General features: G+C 47.8%; 1 protein-coding gene across 4 annotated transcripts in view; it reads right to left on the minus strand.

Annotated features, from left to right (window-relative positions):
• The window catches only part of LOC137652381 (UDP-N-acetylglucosamine transporter-like), a 188,722-nt gene extending 167,969 nt beyond the window's left edge, over nucleotides 1–20,753 (minus strand). For 3 of the 4 annotated variants that reach the window (XM_068385789.1, XM_068385766.1, XM_068385780.1), the window contains exon 1: nucleotides 20,387–20,511. The gene's annotated coding sequence lies outside the window, so the exon portion shown is untranslated. Of the gene's footprint in view, nucleotides 1–20,386; nucleotides 20,512–20,628 lie in introns of those variants that run through there. The other variant, XM_068385772.1, reaches the window with a different exon arrangement.
• Between the last annotated feature and the right edge of the window lie 4,985 nt (nucleotides 20,754–25,738).

The following is a 25,738-nucleotide window of genomic DNA, read 5'->3' on the forward strand; positions in this document are numbered from 1 at the left end:
GGTCCACTGAGGGCACGAGAGACCAAAGGTCTAATGTAGCCTGTGAAGCGAGGCCCCGAAGGGTTGAGTTGCGAGACCCCGAAGGGTCAGCGCAACGAGAAACCGAAGTTTCCCTGTCACTAATCACCGAAGTGTAGTAGTGACTAAAGTTACGAGAGCCCGAGGGATCTGCGTAACTAATGTTACGAGACCCCGAAGGGTCAAGAGAAACGAGAAACCGAAGTTTCCCTGTCACTAAACACTGAAGTGTTAGTGACTGAACAGCAAGCTGTTTCAACAGGAACAATCCTCCGAAGAGGAGTCTCTATGAGTGGCCTCTCTCGCGAACGAGAGAGGTGAACACTTCGTAGAAGAGTCTGGTGATGGTGCCCCTAAGGGCCGTAGGATCAGCTGACGTAAACAGGAACAATCCTCCGGAGAGGAGTCTCTATAAGTGTCCTCTCACGCGAACGGGAGGAGACACTTCGTAGAAGAGACCATAAGGAGCAATCCTCCGAAAAGGAGCCCTTAGTGCGGCCTCCCTCGCGAACGAGAGAGGTCACAAGACTGATTCTGCAGCTGCTCAGCCCCTTGAGCATAGCTACAGAAGCGACCACTCAGCCCCGAGAGCATAGTCGCTAGTACCATGATCCAGCCTTGCAACCGCTCAGCCCCTTGAGCAAGTTACAAGGGCGGTCGCTCAGCCCCAAGAGCATAACCGCCCAAGGACCAGAAAAAGGCTAAGAAGGGAAGATAGGAAACTTACTATATTCTATACACAAGAATATATATAAACATCAATAATGTTTAAATATATTAAGTATAAGAAAAAGTAAGTTAAAAGACAAAACATTAATGGCCGTCAAGCGAGGATGGGAGCGGAGACATCCGCTCGCCATCCGAGCCAAAAGTAAAGTGGAGCATGCACTGTGTGTGAGGGGGGAGGGGTAGCAAGCTACCACTCCCTACCCCCCGCTAACTAGCGGAGGGGTAGTAAACCCTCGTTAAAATTCTTATGGCTCGTCATTCAGATACGCCGAAGTAATTACCCCATGTAAATAGCGTGGTTTGTATTTCAGTTATGGAATAAATGAATTTTTGAACATACTTACCCACTGGTTATATAAGAATAGCTTTAGTCTCTGACCTCCTGCAGAAATTCAAAACTCGCGGCAATCGCAGATAGAGTAGCCAGGTGTACACTAGCGCTCTCACGCGAGATACACAGAACCATTCCATGAATCCCCAGATTTTCCATACCCATAGAATGTCTCTAGAGGGGAGGAGGGGGGGAATAAAGTTTATATAACCAGCGGGTAAGTATGTTCAAAAATTTATTTTATAATGAAAATATCATTTTTCAACATTAAACTTACCCGGTGGTTATATATAAATAGCTGATTGACACCCTTGGTGGAAGGTTAGAGACAGGCAACATTGTTGGAATTTTACTTAAGAGTTAATAAACAAGCTTAGGGGTTCGTACCTGATAAGGAAGCTGACTACAATGAATACTGTACTTTCATTATGTCCGCTTTCCTTATGAGAACCAGCGATCCACCCAGGGGGCTGAAAGATCTCTAGGAGCTGTCAAACCAGTGTAAAAACCTCTATGTTGACAGGACCTCCTCCAATATGACAAATTCGGAGATGATTTGTATTTTTCCTAACCATACAAACCTTAGCAATTTACATAGGGTATTACTTTCAGCGTAGCTGAAAATGACGAGCTATTAGATTTTTAACGAGGGTTAACTACCCCCGCGCTAGTTAGCAAGGGGGTAAGGGAAGGAGTAGCTTGCTACCCCTCCCACCCCCCACACACCGGTGAATTGTCTCACTTCACTTAGAGGTAGAACTTGTCTTGGGGGACAGGGCTGGCGGGCAAATATGTGTAAATAGCTAAGGTTTGTATGGTTAGAAAAAATACAAATTATCTCCGAATTTGTCATTTGTTCCGTAACCGAAATACAAACCACGCTATTTACATACGGTGACTTACCCCTTAGGAAGGGTGAAAAGTCCCCAGCCTTACTGGCTTTAGCTTTACCCGGGGACTCAGAATCCGAGTGAGCAGCACTCGAGAAAAAGAGTTCCTGCACCTCACAAGTTCCTTGCTCTGCAAGGAACGTGCGACCTACATAAGCTTGTGTGTGGAGGAATAGAGTGTGACTCGTCCTAGGAAGTTGACCTGGAGTCCTTTAGATGGAATTCTAGGCTAGGACGTTCCCAATACCACCTCGTCAGGGTATGGGGGACGCGACAGTATTAACTTAATACTGTACTAGGAACACAAGGGAGCATGGTTTACCTGCAGAGGTTGAGGTCAGCTATGCAGAGACCAAGATGCTGCTTTCCCCAAGAGAGGGGAGGATGAAGAAAGAAGTAAGGGCCAGACATACTCTTTCATTCACGCAGACTGAGACCGGGTACCAATGCCCTCAACCTTCTGCTACCTGTCCAATAAGGAGCCTGAGGTTAGATCAGCTGTTGTGCAGCCACCACGGGGCCGATAGAAAAAATATCGAGGCTCCTGTGGGTCACGTCCTGCAGGTAGTGGGCTGTGAAGGTCGTTTGACGCTTCCAGACCCCAGCTTGTAGCACCTGCGTCACAGAGAAGTTTCTCTTAAAGGCCAGGGTCGTCGTGTGCACTAGGGCGACGTGACGGAGGAGGGTCAGGATTCAAGGCGTGATGGATAACCCTTCGAATCCAGGCCGAGATGGTGTTCTTGGTGACCCTCCTCTTAGTCCTTCCCGTTCTTACGAACAACGCCTGCACGCGGGGACGAACTGCAGCTGTTCTCTTCAAGTAATGCCTCAGACTCCTCACTGGGCATAATAGCAGATGGTCTGGGTCACTTGTTACAGAACGGAGACTCGTGACCCTGAAGGAGTCGAACCGTGGGTCCGGCACTCCAGGGTTCTGAGTCTTGGCAACAAACTCAGGGACGAACCTGAACGTTACCTTCCCCCATCCCCTTGAATGGGCGATGTCATATGAGAGACCATGAAGTTCACTAACTCGTTTGGCCGAGGCCAACGGGAGTAGGAAAGCCGTCTTCCAAGTCAGGTGGCGATCAGAGGCCTGGCGTAATGGTTCGAAGGGGGGTCTCTTCAGAGCCCTGAGGACCCGAACCACGTTCCATGGAGGAGGTCTCACTTCCGACTGAGGGAAGGTAAGCTCATAGCTACGTATGAGTAAAGAGAGTTCTAGCGAGGAAGAAATGTCCACTCCTTTCAGCCTAAAGGCCAGGCTTAAGGCTGAGCGATAGCCTTTCACCGCCGAGACCGAAAGGCGCATTTCCTTCCGCAAATACACAAAGAACTCCACTATTGCTGGAATAGTGGCATCGAGTGGAGAGATACCCCTCCCACGACACCAACCACAAAAGACTCTCCACTACGCCTGGTAGACTCCCGCGGAGGACTTCCGCAGGTGTCGAGACATTCTTTCCGCAACCTGCTGCAAAAAGCCTCTCTCCGTGAGGAGACGCTGGATAGTCTCCAGGCGTGAAGCCGAAGCGAGGCTACGGCTTTGTGGTAGATGTTGCAATGTGGTTGCCTGAGTACTGTAGCTCGTGTCGTGGGGGAAGTTCTCTCGGAGGTTCCGTTAGGAGTTGCAGAAGGTCCGGGAACCATTCCGCGTGATGCCATAGCGGAGCTATTAAGGTCATTGACCGGTTGACCAATAGTCTGGTCTTGTTGAGCACCCTTCTCATCAGACAAAAAGGTGGGAAGGCGTACACGTCGATGTTGTCCCATCGTTGTTGGAAGGCATCTTGCCAGAGAGCCTTGGGGTCCGGGACTGGGGAGCAGTACAGAGGCAGCTTGAAATTCAAGGCTGTCGCGAACACGTCCACTGTCGGGGAACCCCACAAAGTCAGGACTTTGTTGGCTATCTGAGGATCCAAAGACCACTCGGTACTCACTATCTGCGAAGCTCTGCTCAGACTGTCGGCGAGCACATTCCTCTTGCCAGGAATGAAGCGAGCTGATAGTGTTATCGAGTGGACTTCGGACCACCTCAGTATCTCTACTGCAAGATGGGATAGCTGTTGTGAAAAGGTACCTCCCTGCTAGTTGATATAAGCCACTACTGTGGTGTTGTCGCTCATCACCACCACGGAGTGGCCCGCCAGGGACCGTTGGAACTGTTGAAGGGCCAGATACACGGCCTTCATCTCTAGCAGGTTGATGTGTAGGTACTTTTCTGATTCTGACCAAAGGCCTGAGACCCTCTGGTTCAGAATGTCGGCCCCCCACCCTTCTTTCGATGCGTCCGAGAACAGTGTCAAATCCAGGGGAAGGACGAGAAGATCCACTCCCTTTCGTAGTTTTTCGTCGATCAGCCACCACCGCAGGTCCGCCTGTTCCGTGGGTCCCATAGGGACCAGAGAGTCCAGGGAATCGGTGCCCTGATTCCACCGGGACTTGAGCCGCCATTGCAGGGATCTCATCCTGAGACGGCCGTTCGGGACCAGACAGGCCAGGGAGGCTAGGTGACCTAAAAGACGTAACCATGATTAGGCTGGAAGCTCTTCCCGCCTGAGGAAGGGCTCTGCAACCCTCCTCAGCCTTGCTATCCTGTCGTCTGATGGAAAGGCTTTGTGGAGATAGGTGTCTAATAACATGCCTAGATATACCAGTCGTTGGGTCGGCTGCAGAGAGGACTTCTCGAGATTTACCATGATCCCCAGATCTTGACAAAGTCCCAGAAGCCTGTTTCGGTGTCGAAGAAAGGTCGACTTCGAGTATGCCAGGATCAGCCAGTCGTCCAGATATCGGAGGAGACAGATGCTGTTCCTGTGCGCCCACGACGAAATCAGGGTGAACACTCTGGTGAACACCTGAGGTGCTGTGGAGAGACCGAAGCACAGTACCTTGAACTGGTAGGTCTTGCTGTCTAGGCTGAATCTCAAGTACTTCCCGGAAGACGGATGGATTGGGATCTGGAAGTACGCGTCCTTCAGATCCAGTTTGCACATGAAGTCTTGTGGTCTCACTGCAAGTCTGACCGTGTCCGCTGTCTCCATGCTGAACGAAGTTTGTTTGACAAACTTGTTCAGAGCTGAGAGATCGATGACGGGTCTCCAGCCTCCAGACGCTTTCTTTACAAGAAAGAGTCGACTGAAGAAGCCTGGGGAGCCGTCGACGACCTCTTGGAGAGCATCCTTCTTGAGCATGGTCTCGACTTCTGTCCGAAGGGCTAGCCCCTTTGCCGATCCCATGGCATAGGAGCTCAACGACACTGGATTTGCTGTCAGGGGAGTTTGAGACGCAATATCCTTGGCCGATCACAGAGACCGTCCAGGAATCGGCCCCATGTTGCTGCCACCTGTGCACGCAATTTTGTAGGCATCCCCCCACAGGTGGACACGCAGGGGGACTTCCAATCCTAGCGTTTACGGCCCCGGCCGCTCCCTCTAGGATTTCTGCCCCCCCTGGAGGACTTTCCGCCTCTCTTGTCCTTGACAGGAAAGGGCTGTGGCTTAGACACCTTCGTCTTAGCTGCCGGAGCCTGCTTCGGTGTCCTGCGAGGCTGCTGTTGATGCTGTTGTGGAGCTGGAGGCTTGTAGGGCCGAGATGTGAGGGCCCTTTGGAGGAGCGAATCATGATTCGACTTCCTTCACCTCTCAGCTGTGCGTTCTATATCCTTGGACTCAAACAAGCTTCCTCCAAGGATGGAGGAGTGTCTGAGCCTGCAGACATCCACGGCGGGGACCTTCGGATGGAACTTCGCGGTCACTGCATCACGTCGCTTTAAGATCGAGTTGGCCCACAGGTTGGTAACCTGGTGAGCCAGGAACTCGATGGAGCGAGTGCCCGAGAGGAGGAAGGTCTCCAGGGCCTTCCTATTGCTCTCCTTAGACAAGTCCTCGGAGCGCAATAGGATGCCCAGAGAACCCAGCCAGACGTCCAGCCATGAAGTGGCCTGCATGGCACACTTCGAGACCTTCTCCTGGCTAAGGATCTCCGATGCCGAGAATGTCACCTGCCGGAAAGAGAGCTTCTCAAGAGGAGTTCTCCTGGTGAGCTCTTCCACCGAGTGGTGGAGGGGAAGAGCTATACTGGACTCCCCCATGATCTCAAAATACCTCCTCTGCTGTAAACGAGGAGGTGGGAGGAGATTGTTCCCGGCAGAAGAACGGCTGGAGGAGGCGAATTCCGAGAGCTGGGGTTCGACCTTATCTCTGGTACTCTTCACCCCCTAGAACCAAGGCAAAGCTGCACTGGCCCTTGGGGGTTTCTGGGTACCATAGACTTGGTCTAGGACCGTATCCTTCCCTTCGCGAGGGGCGATCTCCGGGTCCTTGAACCTGTTGAGTTGCCTCATCAGATTCAAGACCTGCCAGAAGGCATGCTCCGACTCGTGCTGCTCTCCTCCCTGTGGACTGGCAGCTAAGTCTCCTGTCCCCAAAGGCTCTTCTTGGGGAGACATGTGGACGTTCTCCCGGGGTCTGGTTGGCTCTGGTCAGATCCGTGAAGACGACTTAGGAATCGTCTTTGAGTCCTTGGGTTCCCTCCTGGGCGGGATACAGGACTCCAGCAAAGAGGTCTGGAAGGTACCTTCCACGCAAGACGTTTCTCTTCCTCGAGATGGAGTTCCTCCCATTGGTTCCGTGGGAGAGGCCCTCATCTCGCTGGACTCTCCTGAGGATGGAAAAGCTTCGTCCACAGGAGAAGGAGAAAACGACTGCGAAGGGGATGGAGCCTTCCTGACGGACCTCTTAGGAGCCAACTTCTCCCAGGGAGAAGTCACCACGAAGTCCACGTCTCTCCTTCTCTTCAGCGGGGGCGAGTCTGGCTTTGGTTTGAGTCCCAGATCAGCGAGGGCCGGCTTCACAGTCTGCACCACCGCTTTCATCAGCGGACCAAACCAAGACTGACGGGTGACCGACGCAGTGTCAGTAATCCCCGCTGGAGGGAAGGGGATCGCCTGATCCTTCGGAGTGGACGCAACGGGGCCTGCCTGAAATGAAGAAAGGGAAGAATGTTGCCTGGACCTCTCCGGTGACTCTTCCTGGTCCTGGATGAGAGCCCTGCACTTGCGCAGTGCCGATCCTGATGGCGATCTGGAAGTACGCGTCCCTGTCGGAAGCACGCGCTGCGGATCCTGGCGAGAATGGGGGTCGCGCTGGCGCTCGCGCGATGGGGCATTCGGAGGGTCGCGCGTGGGGGACTGCTGGAGCGCGGGCGCGCAGTCGCGCGGCGATATACGCGGCCGAGTGGGCGCGCTGGCGAGGGGGCGTGTTGGCGCGCAGGTGAAGGTGCGCGCGGGCGCGCAGCTGAATGAGCGCGCAAGGGTAGAGGAGATCGCTGTCGGTCAGGAGAACGATGGTGCGCAGGAGATCGACAGCGCACTGGAGATCGATGGCGCGTGGGATAGCGATGGCGAGTTGGCGAACGATGGCGCGCATGTGCCCGACCGCGCGCAGGTGATTTAGCGCGTGTGCGAGTCGGAGAGCTGTGACGATCCAAGGCATGGACGCGTTGGCAAGCGCTTGCGCACAGGCGAAGGATCGTGCGGGCGCGCAGGAGATCGTTGGCGTGCAGGAGGGTGTCGATGCGCAGTCAGCTGGGGCGCAGGATCAGATGGCGAGGAAGTGCGCAAGGGCGAACGCTCGCGGACGGGCTCGGAAGAAGACTCGTGGGCGCGCGAGCGTGCAGGAACTCTTGAAGTGTGCACCGGAGTGCGCGCGCGCGCTGTTGCGCAGGCGAAGATGGGCGCACAGGTGCGCGAGGGCGAGGCGAAGGAGTAAGGTCCTTGCCTGCGTCCAGATCCAAAGATCTAGGGCGCGTTGGTGAGCGTTGGCGCGCATCAGGAACAAGGTGCGCGCTGACAAGCAGGAGATTGTGGGCGCTCAGGAGACTGATGGCGCGCCGGAACAGAAGGGCACTGACGGCTAGCAGGATAGCGCTGGCAAGCAGGAGAGCGCTGACGAGCAGGAGAGCGCTGACGAGCAGGAGAGCGCTGACGAGCAGGAGAGCGCTGACGAGCAGGAGTGCGCTGGCGAGGCGAGTCTGAAGGCTGCAGCTCTGGAGAGCGCATGTGCACTACTGCGCGCGAACGCGCAGTTGAGCGCGCAGGGGAACCCTGACGCGCAAGGGATTTACCCACACCGTGGGATACGTCCCTTTGCTCCGAAGGGACCAGTGCCCGTCGGATGACAAGATGAGAAGGCGCCTGCTGCGCATCTGTATCCAGGGGCGATGGCAGGCCGGAAGGACTGGAAGGTCTGGCAGGCGTAGGAGATCGTGAGCGATCTGCGGAGAGGTCCAAGGACGTGGCTGCGACGGTCTGCTCCCGACGAGAAGAATCCTCTGCAGGGGAAGGCGGCGGTGAAGAAGACCCGAAGAGGCGCCTCCTAACTCCCTTGTAGGGAGAAGGAAGGCCCCTACGGCGAAGGCGACCTCGAGGCAGGGCATCCATATTGTCGGTCCTCCGAAGAGGAGTCTCTGTCAGTGCGCTCCCCCGAGGAGGAGATGCACCCGCAGGAGAGACCATGGGACTCAACTTTCCCATCGAAGGATGTTCGGAGGGGGAGGCTGATCCTTCAGCAACGTCCGCAACAGTAGCAGCAGCAGAGGTTTGACCAGACCCGTCGGAAACCTCTGCCACAACAACGTCGACAATAGACAGAGGGTCTACCTCTGCTATTACCGGCAATTGCTTGACAGCTGCCCCTAACTGGATCAGGTCAAACAGGGCTTCCTTGGAGGGCAAGCCCTTAAGCCCCAAGGAAGCCCAAAGCTGAAAGAGATCATCATTAGACAGAGCATGGTCATCATCATAATGAGAATCAATATCCTCCCCCGGAGGAGGAGGGGGAGCTGCCTCGCTATGGGAGGCAACGCCCTCTCCCGCACCCCGAGGTCGGGAAACAGAACAATGGCCTACGCTACCACTCGACGGCCTCTCACGAGAGACCGACCGAGTGGGAGCTTCGGAGGAGGTTCGGGCAGCGGACGAAGAGTCCTTGGAGCCTTCCTTCTTCAAGGCAGCCCTTGAAGGAGAAAGGTCTCTCTTGGACTTCTTCTTATGCCGCCGGGCAAACTTCTCCCACTGGGAGGTAGACCACTCCCTGCACTCACTACAAGTTAAGTCTCTATCACACCGTTGACCTCGACACTGCGGGCAAAGGGTGTGAGGATCCGTCTCGACCGCCGACATGAATGTTCTACAGGGGCGGCCGGGTAGTCCAGGGCACTTGCGCATAATTGCAATGAAGGTAGAGGCCAACTTCCAAACACACAAAGCTGAAGAAAAAGAAAAAACAGATTAAGGCTGTCAAAAGCGAGGACGAAAGACAGACACGTCTGCTCATCGTCCGAGCCAAAAGTGAAGTGAGACAATTCACCGGTGTGTGGGGGGGAGGGGTAGTAAGCTACCCCTTCCCCTACCCCCTTGCTAACTAGCGCGGGGGTAGTTAACCCTCGTTAAAAAACTAATGGCTCGTCATTTTCAGCTACGCCGAAAGTAATACCCTATGTAAATAGCGTGGTTTGTATTTCGGTTACGGAACAAACCCTTGTTCCGGGCTCTCTCAAGGAACAAAATTGACCACCTGCTAAAATCAATGATTGTGGAAGACTGTCGACCAATCTCCAAACAACCATAAAAATACAAAAGTTCCAAGAGAAGAAAAGGGTATTAGGACTATGGGAACGTGGTGGTGGATCCTTCTCCCACTACTGCACTCGCTGCTACGAATGGTCCCAGAGTGAAGCAGTCCTCAAAAAGTCTGGACACGTTTCAAATAATGTGAAGCGAACACAGATTTACTCCTCTAAAAGGTTGTGCCCTTAATGCTTTGCAACGACCAATTCTGCTTGAAGGCCACCGAAGTTGTTACAGTTTGAACTTCAAGCGTCTTGGCCTTTATAAAATCTTGCAGTCTGCCTTACTGCAAAGTGTATGAGCCTCTTAATTAAGAGCCTGATGAAAAATGAAAGAGCATTCTTTGACATCTGTAATGAGGACTTCTAGACCGATCACCAAAGAGCTTCCGACTAGCCTCCCAACTCTTTCGTTTAGTTCAGATATAACTTCAAGGCTCTTACATCCAAAAGGTTCGGAATCTCAAAAGCCTTGGGTCAAGGTTGAGAAGGGCGTTCGTTCTTGGCGAGAAAGCTTAACTGCAATGAGCAGATAGCTTTGTGATCTCGAAAAAACCAATCATTTAAGCTAAAAGCATGAATCCCACTGACTCTGTGAGCTGTCGCCAGACTGACCAAAAATAGTCTTCATCGTGAGGTCCTTAAATGAAGCTGAATGCAATACTCAAACCTTTCACTCATAATGAACTTCAGGACACTATTCAGCTTCCAAACTGGTGAATCCTGGAGCTGTTGCTTTGATGTTTCAAACAATTTGAGAAGTTTCTGTAGGTCTTTAACATTAGAAAGGTCCAAGTCTTTGTGCCATGAATACGGTTGCTAACATACTCCTGTATCCTATGATGGTAGAGGATAACAAAATTGCATTTCCTTCGAAGATGTAACAGGAAGTCAGCAATCTGAGTTACAGAAGTACTGGGCGAGGAAAGAGAGTTGACTCTGCACCCCTCTCTAACAAACCTCGTACCTAGATTGTTAAACCTTGATGGAAGAAGTACTCCTTGCTCCTGCAATAACTCTAATTGCTTCCTTCGAAAAAACCTCTAGATCTTGTGAGTTTTTCGTTAATCTGAAGACAGTTAGATGAAGAGCTTGGAGATTTAGATGGTACCTTCCAAGTGGGGTTGTTTGAGTAAATCCACTCTTAATGAAAGACTTCTTTGAGTGTCTACCATCCATAGCAGTACCTCTGTGAACCACTCTCTGAGGGTCAAAAGAGGGCCACTAGAGTCAATTCATTCCTTCCGTGTGACACAAACTTTTCCATCACTTTGTAATGAGTTGAACAGTGGAAATGCATAAAAGTCCATGTCACAAGCTGTTTGACGCTCGGGGTAGCATTCTGCTTGATGGTTGACGTCGCGTCTCGATAGACGCTCGACGTCACGTCTTGCTGGACGCTCGACGTCACGTCCTGCAGGACGTCATGTTCCGCTGGAAGCTCTACATCCCGTTAGGTGAACGTTCGACGTCACATCTGTCTGCTTGACTCCTTGGGTTAAAATGGTTAAAATACGACATTTAACAAGGGAGTTGTAAAGACGTTCATCATCAAGAACATCTCGAGTAGTAGCCTCACTACGCTTGGTGTCCAGGTGTGAAGTTACCTGACACTCAGGATCCAGGCCTGCTACTCTCTTGTTGTTTGCAGGCTGATAAACTAGCATAAGCGAAGAGAGCTTCTGTTGCATATCTAGCAGCATAATAAAAATAGGGTCAACCGGTTGTGGTACAGGAGACGTCACGTCTACCACAAGCTATCTTTCTACACTGTTTAAAAAACACACAGAGCGTCCAGAAGACGATAACCAGTTTGACGGTGGAGAAGGAGCATGAACCAATGTCATGCTAGGCTCAGACAACTGTCCTGCAACTGGGCGAGTTGGACGTTATTTAACAGTTGCCGACTTCCTTAAAGGATGTTTGTTAGGAGAGTTATCTTTGGTAGAAAGAAAAAACACTCTGCTTACAATGCTGAAGAGCCAAAGAGGGGTCTCTTCACCGAAGGTGAAAGCGCCCTTCTAAAGCAAAGCAGAGGGCGAGCACGACGAGAACAGCGTCTGCGGTGACGTCCTTCAGGGGCTTCCTCCTCGAAGGATGTTCGGCAGGGGGCGAAGCGCAGTCTTCGACAGCGGCGGAGGAGTCTGAAGGGGAAGGAACGTTGACAGGATGGGCAGTGGACGACATCTCTGACACAACGACATCGACGAAGGACAGAGGATCCACCTCTGACGTCGAGGGCTGCATGCTAGCGCCACAGCGAAGAAGCTGCAGCAGGTTATCCTTGGAGGGCGGACCCAGTAAACCCAAGGATGACTACACCTGTTACAAAGGAGAAGCATGAAATGCCAGGGGGGAGAGGTGGGGCCGCTTCGCTAGGGGAAGCGACACTGTCTCTCGAGGGTCGAGGTTGCCCAGGTGTTAATTGGCCTACGCTACTACTCTCCGTTCCCTCGGAGGAGACCGAACAAGCAGGAGCTTCGGAGGGTTTCTTCTACTTTGAAGAAACCTTCAAAGAAGAGTCCCGCTTAGACTTATTTCGCCGTCGCTCAAACCTTTCCCATTGGGAGGAAGACTACTCCCGACGCTCGGAACACTTACTACCAAAATCACACAGTTGACCTCTACAGGGAAGGCAAAGGGTGTGAGGATCAGTGTCCTCGGCTGACATGAAAGTACGCCAGGAGCAGCACTCACCTCCAGGGCAGATACGTATGGCCAGCAGAAGTCAACGCACTCACACACTCAAAAAAGAAAAGGAAAATGACAAATTCGTAGATAATTTGTATTTTTCCTAACTATACAAACCTTAGCTATTTAATAGGGGTTATTACTTTCGGCGAAACTGAAATGACGAGCCATTAGAATCTTAACGAGGGTTTACTACCCCACCGCTAGTAAGCGGGGGGGTAGGGAGGGTAGCCTGCTACCCCCCGCCCCCCTCACACACACCTGTGCTTGAGCTCACTTTGCTTGGAGATAGGACTTCAAGGGGGATAGAGCTGGTGGCCAAGTTTGATTAAATAGCTAAGGTTTTTGTATAGTTAGGAAAAATACAAATTATCTACGAATTTGTCATTTGTTCCGTAACTGACATACAAACCACGCTATTTAATAGGGGTGACTCACCCATTGGGAAGGGTGGAAAGTCCCTGCCAGTACTGGCTTTTGGCTTTGCCCGGGGACTCAATATTTGAGTTTGTTCGCACTCAGTAATAAGGAGTCCCTGCACCTCGCTAGAACCTTGCTACGCAGGGACTGCGGCCTACGCAAGCTGTGCGTGAAGGTATAATAAAGTGTGACTCGTCCTAGGAAGTTGACCTGTAGTCCTTTAGATGGAAACTTTAGGCTAGGCCTCTCCCAATACCACCTCGTCAGGGTATGGGGACGTGACAGTATTATCTTAATACTAGGAACACAAGGAAGCATAGTTTACCTGCAGCGGTTTGAGGTCAGCTGTGCAGAGAACCCAGGATGCTGCTTTCCCCAAGAGAGGGGAAGATGAAGAAAAGAATGAGGGCCAGACAAACCTTTTCATTCATGCAGACTAAGACCGGGTAACAATGCCCTCAACCTTCTGCTACTTGTCCACTAAGGAGCCTGAGGTTTTAAACCAGCTGTTGTGCAGCCACCACAGGGCCGATAGAAAACGTATCGAGCCTCCTGTGGGTCACGTCTTGCAGGTAGTGGGCTGTGAAGGTCGTCTGACGCTTCCACACCCCAGCTTGAAGAACCTGCGTCACTGAGAAATTTTTCTTGAAGGCCAGGGATGTAGCTACACCCCTGACATCATGTGCTCTAGGGTGACGTGACGGAGGAGGGTCTGGATTCAGGGAAAGATGGATCACCCTACGAATCCATGCAGAGATGGTGTTCTTGGTGACCCTCCTCTTAGTCCTAACAAACAATGCTTGCACTTGGGGACGGACTGCAGCCGTTCTTTTGAGATATAGCCTCAGACTCCTTACTCGGCACAGTAGGAGATGGTCTGGGTCATCTGTTACAGAACGAAGACTCGAAATCTGGAAGGAGTCGAACCAAGGGTCAAGCACCCCCGGACTTTGAGTCTTAGCAATAAACTCAGGGACGAATTTGAATGTTACCTCCCCCCATTCCCTTGAATGGGCGATGTCATATGAGAGACCATGAAGTTCGCTGACTCGCTTGGCCGAAGCAAATGCTAGTAGGAACACCGTCTTCCAAGTTAGGTGGCGATCTGAAGCCTGGCATAATGGTTCATAGGGAGATCTCTTAAGAGACCTGAGAACTCGAACCACGTTCCATGGAGGAGGTCTCACTTCCGACTGAGGGCAGGTAAGTTCATAACTTCGTATGAGTAGGGAAAGTTCCAGAGAGGAAGAAATGTCCATTCCTTTGAGCCTGAAGGCTGGACTTAAGGCTGAGCGATAGCCTTTCACCGCCGAGACTGAAAGGCGCATTTCTTCCCGCAAATACACGAGGAACTCCGCTATTGCTGGAATAGTGGCATCGAGTGGAGAGATACCCCTTCCACGACACCAACCACAGAAGACTTTCCACTTTGCCTGGTAGACAGATGCGGATGATTTTCGCAGATGTCCAGACATCCTAATCGCAACTTGTTGCGAAAATCCTCTCTCAGCGAGGAGATGCTGGATAGTCTCCAGGCGAGAAGTCGTAGCGAAGCTACGGCTTTGTGGAAGATGTTGGCATGTGGTTGTCTGAGTAGATCGTGTCGCGGAGGGAGTTCTCTCGGAAGTTCCATTAGGAGCTGCAGAAGGTACGGAAACCATTCTGCGTGATGCCATAGTGGAGCTATGAGGGTCATTGAAAGATTGACTGATATTCTGGTCTTGTTGAGCAACCTCCTCATCAGACAAAATAGGGGAAAGGCGTACACGTCGATGTTGTCCCACCGTTATTGGAAGGCATCTTGCCAGAGCCCCTTGGGATCTGGGACTGGGGAGCAGTACAGTGGAAGCTTGAAGTTCAGTGCTGTCGCGAACAGATCCACAGTCGGGGAACCACACAAAGTCAGGACTTTGTTGGCTACTAGATGATCCAAAGACCACTCGGTACTCACTATCTGAGACGCTCTGCTCAGATTGTCGGCAAACACATTCCTCTTGCCTGGAATGAAACGTGCCGATAGTGGAATTGAGCGGACTTCGGTCCACCTCAGTATCTCTACTGCAAGGTGGGATAGCTGCTTCGAAAAGGTACCTCCTTGCTTGTTGATGTAAGCCACTACTGTGGTGTTGTCGCTCATCACCACCACAGAGTGACCCGCCAGGTATTGTTGGAACTGATGAAGGGCCAAGAAAACGGCCTTCATCTGTAGAAGATTTATATGGAGGCACTTTTCTGATTCTGACCACAGGCCTGAGGTCCTGTGGTGCAGAACATGGGCCCCCCACCCTTTCTTTGAGGCGTCCGAAAACAGCATCAAATCCAGGGGCAGGACGAGAAGATCCACTCCTCTTCGTAGGTTCTCGTCTATCACCCACCACTGGAGGTCCGTCCGTTTCGCAGGTCCCATAGGGATCATGACGTCCGGGGAATCACAACCTTGACTCCACCGAGACTTGAGTCGCCGATGGAGGGATCTCATCCTGAGGCGACCGTTGGGAACTAGACGAGCCAAATATGAGAGGTGACCGAGGAGACGTAACCACAATTGGGCTGGAAGCTCTTCTCGTCTGAGGAAAGGGCTTGCGACCCTCCTCAGCCTTGCTATCTTGTCGTCTGATGGGAAGGCTTTGTGGAGATTGGATCCTCTAAAGAGGAGCTCCTGCTGAGCCTATCGATCTTGGCATTCAGAACCTGTTGATGGAATCTCTGACACAGCATCTCGACGTTTCAGAATTGATGGGCGAGAAACTCAATAGTGCGAGTGCCTGAGAAGGAAAGATTCCATCGCTTTCCTAGTGCGTTCCTTGGAGAAATCCTCGGTTCGAATCTGGAGTCCCAGGGTCCCCAACCACAGATCAAGCCACGAAGTAGCCTGCATGGCATACTTCGTGACCTTCTCCTGGTTGAGGACCTCAGATGCCGAGAACGAGACCTGACGGCTGGAGAGCCTCTCTAAAGAGACTCCCTTCATGAGCTCTTCCAGAGAGTGATAGAGAGGAAGAGCTGGACAAGGCTCGTCCAAGATCTCAAAATATATCTCCTCTGCTGAACACGAGGAGGTAGGAGAAGCTTGGTGGTAGAGCCGGAACGTTGGGAGGAGGAGAGCTCGGATAGCTGTTGGGTGTTCTTAGACCAGACACCCTTTAGCCCTTGAGACCAGGGCAAGGCTGCACCAGTCTTAGAGGGCTTCTGAGTGCCAAAGACACGGTCTAAGACTGTGTCTTTGCCCTCTCGTGGGGGGTATCTCCAGGTCGGTAAACCTGTCTCCTTCGACCCCAGAGAGCTCCTCTCGAGATGGGTCTTCGGCATCCCCGGAGTGACTAGTTGTTCCTGTAGGCCTTGAGGTCCTTGAAGAGGACTTTGGGAGAGTCTTTGAGTCCTTTGATTCCTTCCGAGGAAGGAGGTAGGACTCAAACATCGAAGGCCAGAAGTGATTGTCCCTCCTGACTTCCGTCGGTGGGGGAGAACTCTCCGTGTGAGGAGAAACTTCCTCTGAAGGTGGAAGGGAAAAGTCAAGAGTCTCGCGCAACTCCCTCGGTAGAGGTGAGGTAGGTGAGTGTCCGGCGGGAGAGACAGGAAGGACGGCCCTTGAAGGCCTAACAGGAGTTAGTTTCACCCTAGGGGAAGTAACCGCGGCTGAGACTCCTCTTTTCCTATTCAGGGGAGAAGAACCCATGGTTCCTCACAGTAAGTTTGCTGGTGCCGTTGGATGGGAAGTTACTGAAGAGCGAGATGACATGGCAGGCCCAAAGGCCTGCACTACTGGTATGACCATGGCACCGAACCAGGGCTGCTTACTGACTGATGCACAGTCGGAAAGATCCCCTGAAGGGAAAGGAACCTAAGGTTTCCTTTGAAGAGTTTCTAACGATGTTCGCGGTGGTGCGTCCGCCTTCGAAGATCAAATCTTCAGGATCCTGAACCCTTCTGTGGAGCCTCCTTTCCCTTTCCCCAGTGGTCGCGCTGTAATGCGTTTGCAGGGAGGGGAATGGAGCGACGGTGACCTGTCACGATGAAGTTCCCTATGCCTATGGTGTTTTGAAGCCGGGAGAACCTGCTCTATGGTTAGGTGCAAGTGAGCGCTGGCGAGCGCTTGCGCGCAGGAAAATAATGGCATCCAGTAAGGCGCTGCGCAGGAGAGCTGGAGACTGCTGAAGTGCAGGAGAGCGCTTGCGAGTTAGAGAGCGTTGACGCACAGGAGAACGTCACTGCGCCTGAGAGCGCTGCCGTGTAGGAGAGCGCAGCTGCAGGGGGGGGCGCTGACGAGTTGGAGAGCACTGTTGCGCTGGCGAGCTGGCAAATACTGGTCCCTGGAAAGGCGAAAATGCACTGGAGAGCGCCAGCGATCGGAAGATAGCTCGAGCATTGGAAGGCGCTAACGAGCAGGCGAGTGCTTATGCTGCGAAGAGCGCTGACGCACTGGAGAGCGATGACGCTCTGGAAAGTGTTGAAGTGCTGGAGGGCACTGACGTCATGCTGGTGAGCGCTGGTGCACGGAAGGTCGCTGGCAAGCAACTAAATACTTCGGAGGTGCAGCATGAGTAGGCAGATGATGAACAGGAGATAGGAACGAAGAAGGTAGGTCAGCAAGTCGGCGTAAAGGATGGCCTGGAACAGGGATATGCCCTTTGGAAGGGCAAACATCCTCCGACGGGGATCGCAAAACGATCCACAGAAGAGTTCAGGGCCGAAGTCCGAGGACTTACGGCAGCGCCGTCAGGAGAAGGTCCAGGAAAGGGCGAAGGTCGAAGCCCAGAAGACGACTAAAGCAGAGGCTCTTCTGAGGGAGACGGCTGCGAAGATGAAGCTGAAGAGCTGAAGAGGCGCCTTTTCACCGATGGTGAAAGGCCACCTCTAAGGCGAAGCGGAGGGCGAGCTCTGCGTCGAAGATGCCCTCTAGGGGCCGGGAGATCAGCCAGGTAACCTATATATGCAGCAGTCCTCCGTAGAGGAATCTCTATGATGAACTCCCCGAGGGGGAGAAACACTCGTACGAGAGACAGAATCTGAAGGTGCAGGGGCGTCTACAACGGCCACAGACAATGCCTCTGACACTACAACATCGACGCATGACAAAGGATCTAACTTAGAAATCGACGACGGCTGCGCACTAGCACCACGAATGATGCAGCGCAGCAAGGAGTCCTTGGAGGGAGGACCCAGAAGCCCCAAGGACGACCACACCTGTAAAAAAGGAGACAGAGACAAGGCCTCACTCGAGGACCAGGGTTGGCCGTAAATCAAAAGGGTCTACACTACTACTCGACGGTCTCGCAAAAGAGACCGAACGAGCAGGAGCTTTGGAGGAAGGTCGGGAAGAGGAAGAAGAGGTGTTGGGTTTTTCCCCTTTCGAAAAAACCTTCGAAGGAGAAATATCCCACTTTGACTTCTTCTTCCGCCATCGCCCAAACCTTTCCCACTGGGAGGCAGACCACTCCCGACACCCACTACACCTGTTATTACTATCACACCCTTGACCTCTGCAGGTGGGACAAAGGGTGTGGCAATCGGTGTCTACGGCTGACATGAAGGTTCCGCAGGGACGACCTTTAATTCCAGGGCAAGTACGCATGGTCGCAGAAGTCAACACACACATATACTAATCAAAAAGAAAGCACAAACAAAAGCAATTAATGGCAGTGCGAAAATAGGCAAAGGATGAAGACCGGCAACGACCGTACACCATACGAGTCGAAAGCAGAGTAGGCTAAATCACCAGTGTATAATTGGGAGCGGTAGTACGCTACCCACCCCCGGAAAGGGTAGTTAACCCTCGCTAAAAGTTTAATGGCTCATCCTTTCAGCTTCGCTAAAAGTAATAACCCCTAATGAATAGCGAGGGTTTGTATTCCCGTTATGGAATAAACGCTATATAATACTCTAAATACTTATGAATATATATACAACAACCAAAGAAGCCTTTGTATAACAATGGACACGAACAGATGCATAGAATACCATCTAACCTAAATATCCCGGTATTAGCATAGTTCCAGACGGGAAAGTTTTCTCAAAAAAAAAAAATATTCTTCCTATTGGAAAACTTGTTTTCTTCGAAAATGGCCTTTATTACCATCGCAAATAAATAGTAGGATACTGTATACCCTAATATATACTACGGCAATGGGGGCCACCCAATTGGGAACCATGAGTTTTACGTGGGAAAATTTTACATGGGGAATCAATAAATAATGGTAAAACTAACCTTTTCTTCCGAATACATTATTCTCTAGGATGCATATTAAATTCCGGAAAAATTACACAAAATCTCGGCATCCTATTACCCGCCTAAGCTCCCTAGATATGTCTCATTTATTTGTTGACATTCTACTGTTTGCACGGATCTTCTCCAGTTCGTTCGTGGATATCATCTTTGTTGCGTATTAACCACTTTAGGTTTTCTGCACATTAGCCACTCCCAGGGGACCCCGATGATCCCCAACGTTCCAAATCTCAATCATAAGGCAAGACATAATTTGTGATTTACTTTAAGGGTTTGTGACCTCGGTAGGGGGGTCAGGGGAGGCTTCCCCTCGGCTAGGCTAGTGACCCAAGTAGGTTTGTGATCTGGGCAGGGGTCCAGGGCTAGGCCTGTGACCTGGGAACTGTCAGGTTAGATTAGGTGATATGGGGTTTAGCTTTATTCCCTTTCAAATGAATCCTAAAATTTTTACTTTCAGTCTGGAAACACTTTTCTAATGGGAAAACTGGTTTCCCTAAAGTGAATACTGTAGTGTGTTTTCAATTAATTTTACCTTTACTCCAGTCATAAATAATTACATTTTTCCTGTTTTCCCCCACCCACAATCCCGGTTCATCCTGGGTGACCCCATTACCGTTAGGAAGGAGGGGGATAACACGAGAACGGTTTATTTGCAATTGAAATAAAGATTAAATTATATGAAAGCACATTATTTACTTTAGGAAAAGGGTTCATCTATTTGGGAGCCTTTGTATATCAGCAGCCAGTTCCTCATGCGTTCATTAGAATTGGACATCTGCTGACCTAAACTTTCTCCCCTAACCTACAAGCCGTGTCCTTACCTACTTATCTAACCGACCCCCCTAACACTGTCGTATTCTAAGTTAGACATAATAATACATACAAGAGGCTGCTATCATACATACAACCCTCTATTTGAAAAGCTTTTCCCAACTGGAACAATAACTTTACCAAATTCCCAACCTAACCTACCCCACAAGCCGCGGCCCTTACCTAGTTACCTATTGGGGACTGCAACCACACTTTCTGCTGTATTCTTAGCGAAGGGGTTGAATACAAATAAGGAAGTTATGGGAGCGTAGCTGCAACATACACACACCCCCAAAACAAATATTGTAGGTACTACAGGGTAGAGGGCGTTTCCTTTTGATACATGACCTACAAGTAGCCCTTAAAGTAAGTTAGGTTAGGTTAAGTGAATTTAGGATGTTTTCCTTACATTTGTGAACTGTGACCCAAGTCCCAACGTCAAAAATATTTTTTTAATGATAACCCATTTCAGAGGTTTAAGTATGATTTTCGTGTTAAGCAAACTATATGGAGAAGTCTTAGAAATGAAATACAGATTGAAATATTCCGAACAGACTGAAAATAAAATAGCCAGAAAGTTTACTTTGGCTGGACGTTAGAACTTAAAAATTTTCCATGCAAGTAAAATGCTAAAGAAAAGTGTACCTGACAAGCTACACCATTCTGAAGATATCTGCTTAGGCTGGAAATGAACGAAGAGCCCTGATGCCGTAAGTTCTGTAGTCTACATACAACAGCTGAGCTTGGAACAGGTTCTCCTACGATTCCACATTAAGGAATTACTATTTGTAACATGAATAAAAAAAGTATATTACTATAATGATTCATTGTATATTTCGACAAAATATAAGTTAATTATAGAAAATACCGATCATGTGAATACATACCTTATAATAATAGCTTTTTATTTAGTATTTTTAGTCTCCGTTATTACATTCTGTTCCTATAAATATAACTTAATTATAAGAGAGTTCTTACTAATACACCATGACCCAAACACTGTCACATTCAGTTATGTAGAAATTTTATGGCTGGCAGAATCAAAACAAAGCAATAGAGAATATCATTTACATTAAAACTTTTCACATACTCATTTGATTATAGGGTAACGTGAACATTTCAGCGATGCCCAAAATCTCTCTCTCTCTCTCTCTCTCTCTCTCTCTCTCTCTCTCTCTCTCTCTCTCTCTCTCTCTCTCTCTCAATAAATAAATAAATAATCTAAATCAAAAGTTTTCAGAGTGATATAAATAAAGGGCAATGCGAACATTTCAGTAATGCTCAAAAGTGCCATAAATGACAGGAGCATAACGAATAGGCACAGCTCTCTCTCTCTCTCTCTCTCTCTCTCTCTCTCTCTCTCTCTCTCTCTCTCTCTCTCTCTCTCTCTCTCTCTCTCTCTCTCTCTCTCTCATTAAATAAATAATCTAAATTAAAAAGTTTTTAGTGATATAATTAAAGAGTAATGTGAACATTGCAGCGATAGCCAAAACTACCATAAAAGTTATAGGAGCATAATGAATAGGTAGTGACCTATTATGCACAGCTCTCTCTCTCTCTCTCTCTCTCTCTCTCTCTCTCTCTCTCTCTCTCTCTCTCTCTCTCTCTCTCTCTCTCTCTTTTTTTTTTCTATATATATATATATATATATATATATATATATATATATATATATATATATATATATATATATATATATATATATATATATATATATATATATGTATATATAAACAAGAACTATGTCTATTTGTTTGCAATGTAAAAAAATGACTACTGCCAATTGACACATAAAACAATTTGAGGCTACTCTTTATAGCTATATAGGAATTATAGAGATGAGAAAATTGTATAATCATAACCAAATATCTCCCTTAAAATTTACAGTATCATGAAAAGCGTTAAGGAAGGTAGAGAAGACTGGTAGGCTATAGTTGTATGACATATTTGGTTATATGATAAATGTGTGGATAAAAAAAAATCGGTGAATTTTAAGAAATTTATAGTTTGGCAGCTTACAGTCCATATATAGCTAGCACCATAATGTCCACTGGTGAGGGCATCAAGCAGTTAAGAAGAATGGGTCATACTGCATCGACATCTAGTAGGTGGCTGGATGGAACAGTGTGGAAATTTAGATGCTTCATTGGGTACAAAGACTGGTGTACGAGAGCAAGGTACTATTATATTACCTATTACCTGCGGGTAGCAAAGATGGGAAAAGGTCATTATGCAAACGGGTGCAGTGGTTCCGGGTGTCAGTGGTATGGGTGTGGCATCCATAAATCTTAGTCAGTGGTGTATAGTGCTGCGGTTAACCTTTGAAATTGTATAGGAGGGGATAAGTACAGCTGCCTGCATGGGACCCCACTGACCCAAGGGTTGGGGTAGGTGACCTCAATGTAGGTTTTGAAATAAATAAGTGAGGGTTGGGTCATGATGTCATAGATCAATGCTCATAACTATTGTTTGGGGTCCATATTTGGTTGGGCATCAACCTTTTGATCCGCGTGTTGTCTTCAATGCCAATTTTAAGTGGTAACAGACAAAGATATACTCCCACAACAATTTTCTATTGCATAAGGTGACCCTACTTGATTCAATGGTTAGGTTTACCCGATCGAGAATATTGAGGAATCATATATCAGATAAGAAATTTACATTCTCCACGATCAGCACAATAAGAGATGGTCTACTCCATACCCTACCCGAAGTAGATAAATATACATATATATGCATATATACACATATATACACACATTACATATATACACACACACACACACACATATATATATATATATATATATATATATATATATATATATATATATATATTTATATATATATATCTACATCTATATATATATATATATATATATATATATATATATATACATATATATATATATATATATATATATATATATATATATATATATATATATATATATATATATATATATATATATATATATATATGATAAAGGAAATTTCACTCAGAGTTTGGACAGATCCATCAACAGAGCTTTAATTTCACGAGATAGAAAAGCTAAACTAGTTTGTATAGCCTTAGAAAAGCAGGAATGAAGAAGTTCGAGTTTCTCATAACTCTGTTTTCTGTCAAACACAGCCAAAAGGGTTGCCTTTTCCTTTGGACAGTGAGTGACTGAGTCATCTGGTTTAAGTAAAGGATTAACTGTTGAATCCACACCATAGTTTTAAGTAGAGTCCACCACTTATGTTCCTGAGTTGTACCAGAAAGGGTTTCTTTTATAGTTAAATTGTATTCCTTTTCAGTTGAAGCATAAACTCTCTGAGCAAAAGCTCTAAGCTGAGTATAGTTATTCCAGGTCAAATCTGATCTGTTACCCTTCCAAAGATGATAGGCCTCCTGCTTCTCCAAATAAGTATGTCTACAATCATCATTGAACCACGGTTTATCCTTCTCTCGGTATCTTAGGGCACGAGAAGGGATGCGCCTATCAATTATGTTGACTAGATTCTTATTCAAAGGGACAACAGGATCAACACTACTATACAATTGTGACCAATTTAAGCCCAAATGATCATGCAAAATCCCATTCCAGTCTGCTTGAGATTTCATATAAATCTTGCATGAATATGATACCAGGGACAGACTGCTCAGTCTTCACTACTAATGGAATCAAGGTATGTTCAGATGTCCCGACTGGAGAACCAACCTTACTTGTTATGACGCCAGGGGAGTCAGTGTAAACGAGGTCCAAGCAGTTACCAGACCTGTGAGTAGCTTCTTTTATGATTTGCTCACAGCCTGATTCCGAGGCAAAGTCTAAAGCTCTTAAGCCATAGCGATTGGTAGGAGAAACAGAACTTAACCACTCCCTATGGTGAGCACTGAAATCACCAACAAAGACAATGGAGGCCTTTCTATCATATTCTTGTATCTTAGCCATAATGGTAAGAAGACAATCGAAGATAGAATCATCTATGTCTGGATTCAGGTAAATCGAACACAAATAGAAGTTTTTATGCCTGCCACAAACTTTTATTACCTGAATTTCACGACATCCACATTCATAGGAGGACTTATGAGAAGCAGGGCACTCAGTCCTAATATACACCGCCATTCCCCTGGCCCTAGGGATGGCATCATGTTTCAACATTATTGGCTTCTTAAAACCAGGTATAAGGAGCTCAGATGAGTGTCTCTTATTAGAAACTAAAGTTTTTGAGCACAAAAGAATATCATACTGTCTGGACGCAACTGTAAGGTCTTGAATATTTGCATGAAGACCATGAATATTGTAATACAGTAGGCGACATTGACGAAATCTAGGACGTGCTGGTCCCGAATTTAGCTCAGTGTCTCCAGACAGCATAAGAATTAATGGTGATAAAAAAGTGACATCATACTTAAAAACTAGATTAACAGGAATTATAAAAAAAACAATATGTACAGAAATATGAATAAAGGGATTGATCAAACCCATAGACTATAGAAAAAAAGTCGGAAAAACTGATCAACCTGTAGAAGCCGATACACTATGCAAGGCTAAATACCCTCCAGGATAGCCACTTCAACTGAAGGGAGGACAGTAAGGATGGTTTGGAAAAGTAAAAGAATCAGATAAGGAAATGACAACCTCTTGATAAACCACCAGGCATCCATGGCCCTTCTATTAAGCCTGCCCAACACACCATCTCAAAAAAACCAAGAGGAAGAGAAAAAAATAACATAGAATTGTGGCCGAGTGTACCCGCAATCAAGAGAAACAGATACAGTCATGCTACTCTTTATTGTAAAGTAGGGTTTATAGTAAGGAAAAAATTGTATAAAGAATATAAACTCCACCCCTCTCTCTCTCTCTCTCTCTCTCTCTCTCTCTCTCTCTCTCTCTCTCTCTCTCTCTCTCTCTCTCTCTCTCTCTCTCTCTCTCTCTCCAATTTCTCGAGAAAAGTATCCATTTCCGACTTTTAAAGGACACCTTACAACAAGGCAATTTTTTTCTGATTCTCTGCCAGTGCTGCGTAGGGAATACACACACACACACACGTATATATATATATATATATATATATATATATATATATATATATATATATATATATATATATATATATATACAGATGTGTATTATGTGTATGTATGCATACACGTATGACTCATCATATCATCATCAGCTGTTGACAGCCCACTGCAGGACAAAGGCCTCAGACATGTTCTTCCACCCCCGTATGTTTATGATCTTTCTACCTCAATCTATACCAGTAAATTTTCTTACTTCGTCAATCCATCGTCTTCTCTTCCTTTCCCTGCTTCATTTGTAAGCTCTAGGGGTCTGTTCTGTTATTATTCTTGTACATCTTTCATCTGTCATGCTCATTATATGCCCTGATCATGTCCATTTCTTTTTTTTTTTACATGTCAGAATATCTTCTACTTTAGCTTAAAATCGTATACATGGTGCTGTTTTTCTGTCTCTTAGTGTTATTCCCTTCATTATTCTTTTCATAGTTCTTTGAGTTGTAACTAGCTTATGTTCTAAAGCTTTAGTAAGGCACCAAATTCCTGATGTATAAGTTAATACTGGTAAGACTATCTGATTAAATACTTTTCCTTTTTAAGAAAGAGGCGTTTTACTTTTCATTACCTCTTTTTGTTTACCAAAAGGTCTCCATCCTAGGGTTATCCTTCTATTAATTTCAGTCTCATCTCCCTGGGGAAACACTCACTGTCTGTCCAATGTATGTATATTCATTAACAATCTCGAGAGGTTCGTTCATAACTCTTATTTGTTGTATTTCTGCATTTTTATTGAAAATTTTCCTAGATTTACACATATTCCCTTTCAGTCCTTCATTTCTGCTTTCTCTATTCAAAACATATATCATCTTTAGCAATTCCTTCCATGATTCACTAAATAGAACTAGGTTATCTGCAAATCTTAAGTTGTTAAGGTATTCCACATTAAAATTAATTCGTACATTTTCCCAATCTAGATTCTTATAACT

Source organism: Palaemon carinicauda, chromosome 1 (assembly GCF_036898095.1).
Source record: "Palaemon carinicauda isolate YSFRI2023 chromosome 1, ASM3689809v2, whole genome shotgun sequence".
NCBI classification, from domain to species: Eukaryota; Metazoa; Arthropoda; class Malacostraca; order Decapoda; family Palaemonidae; genus Palaemon; species Palaemon carinicauda.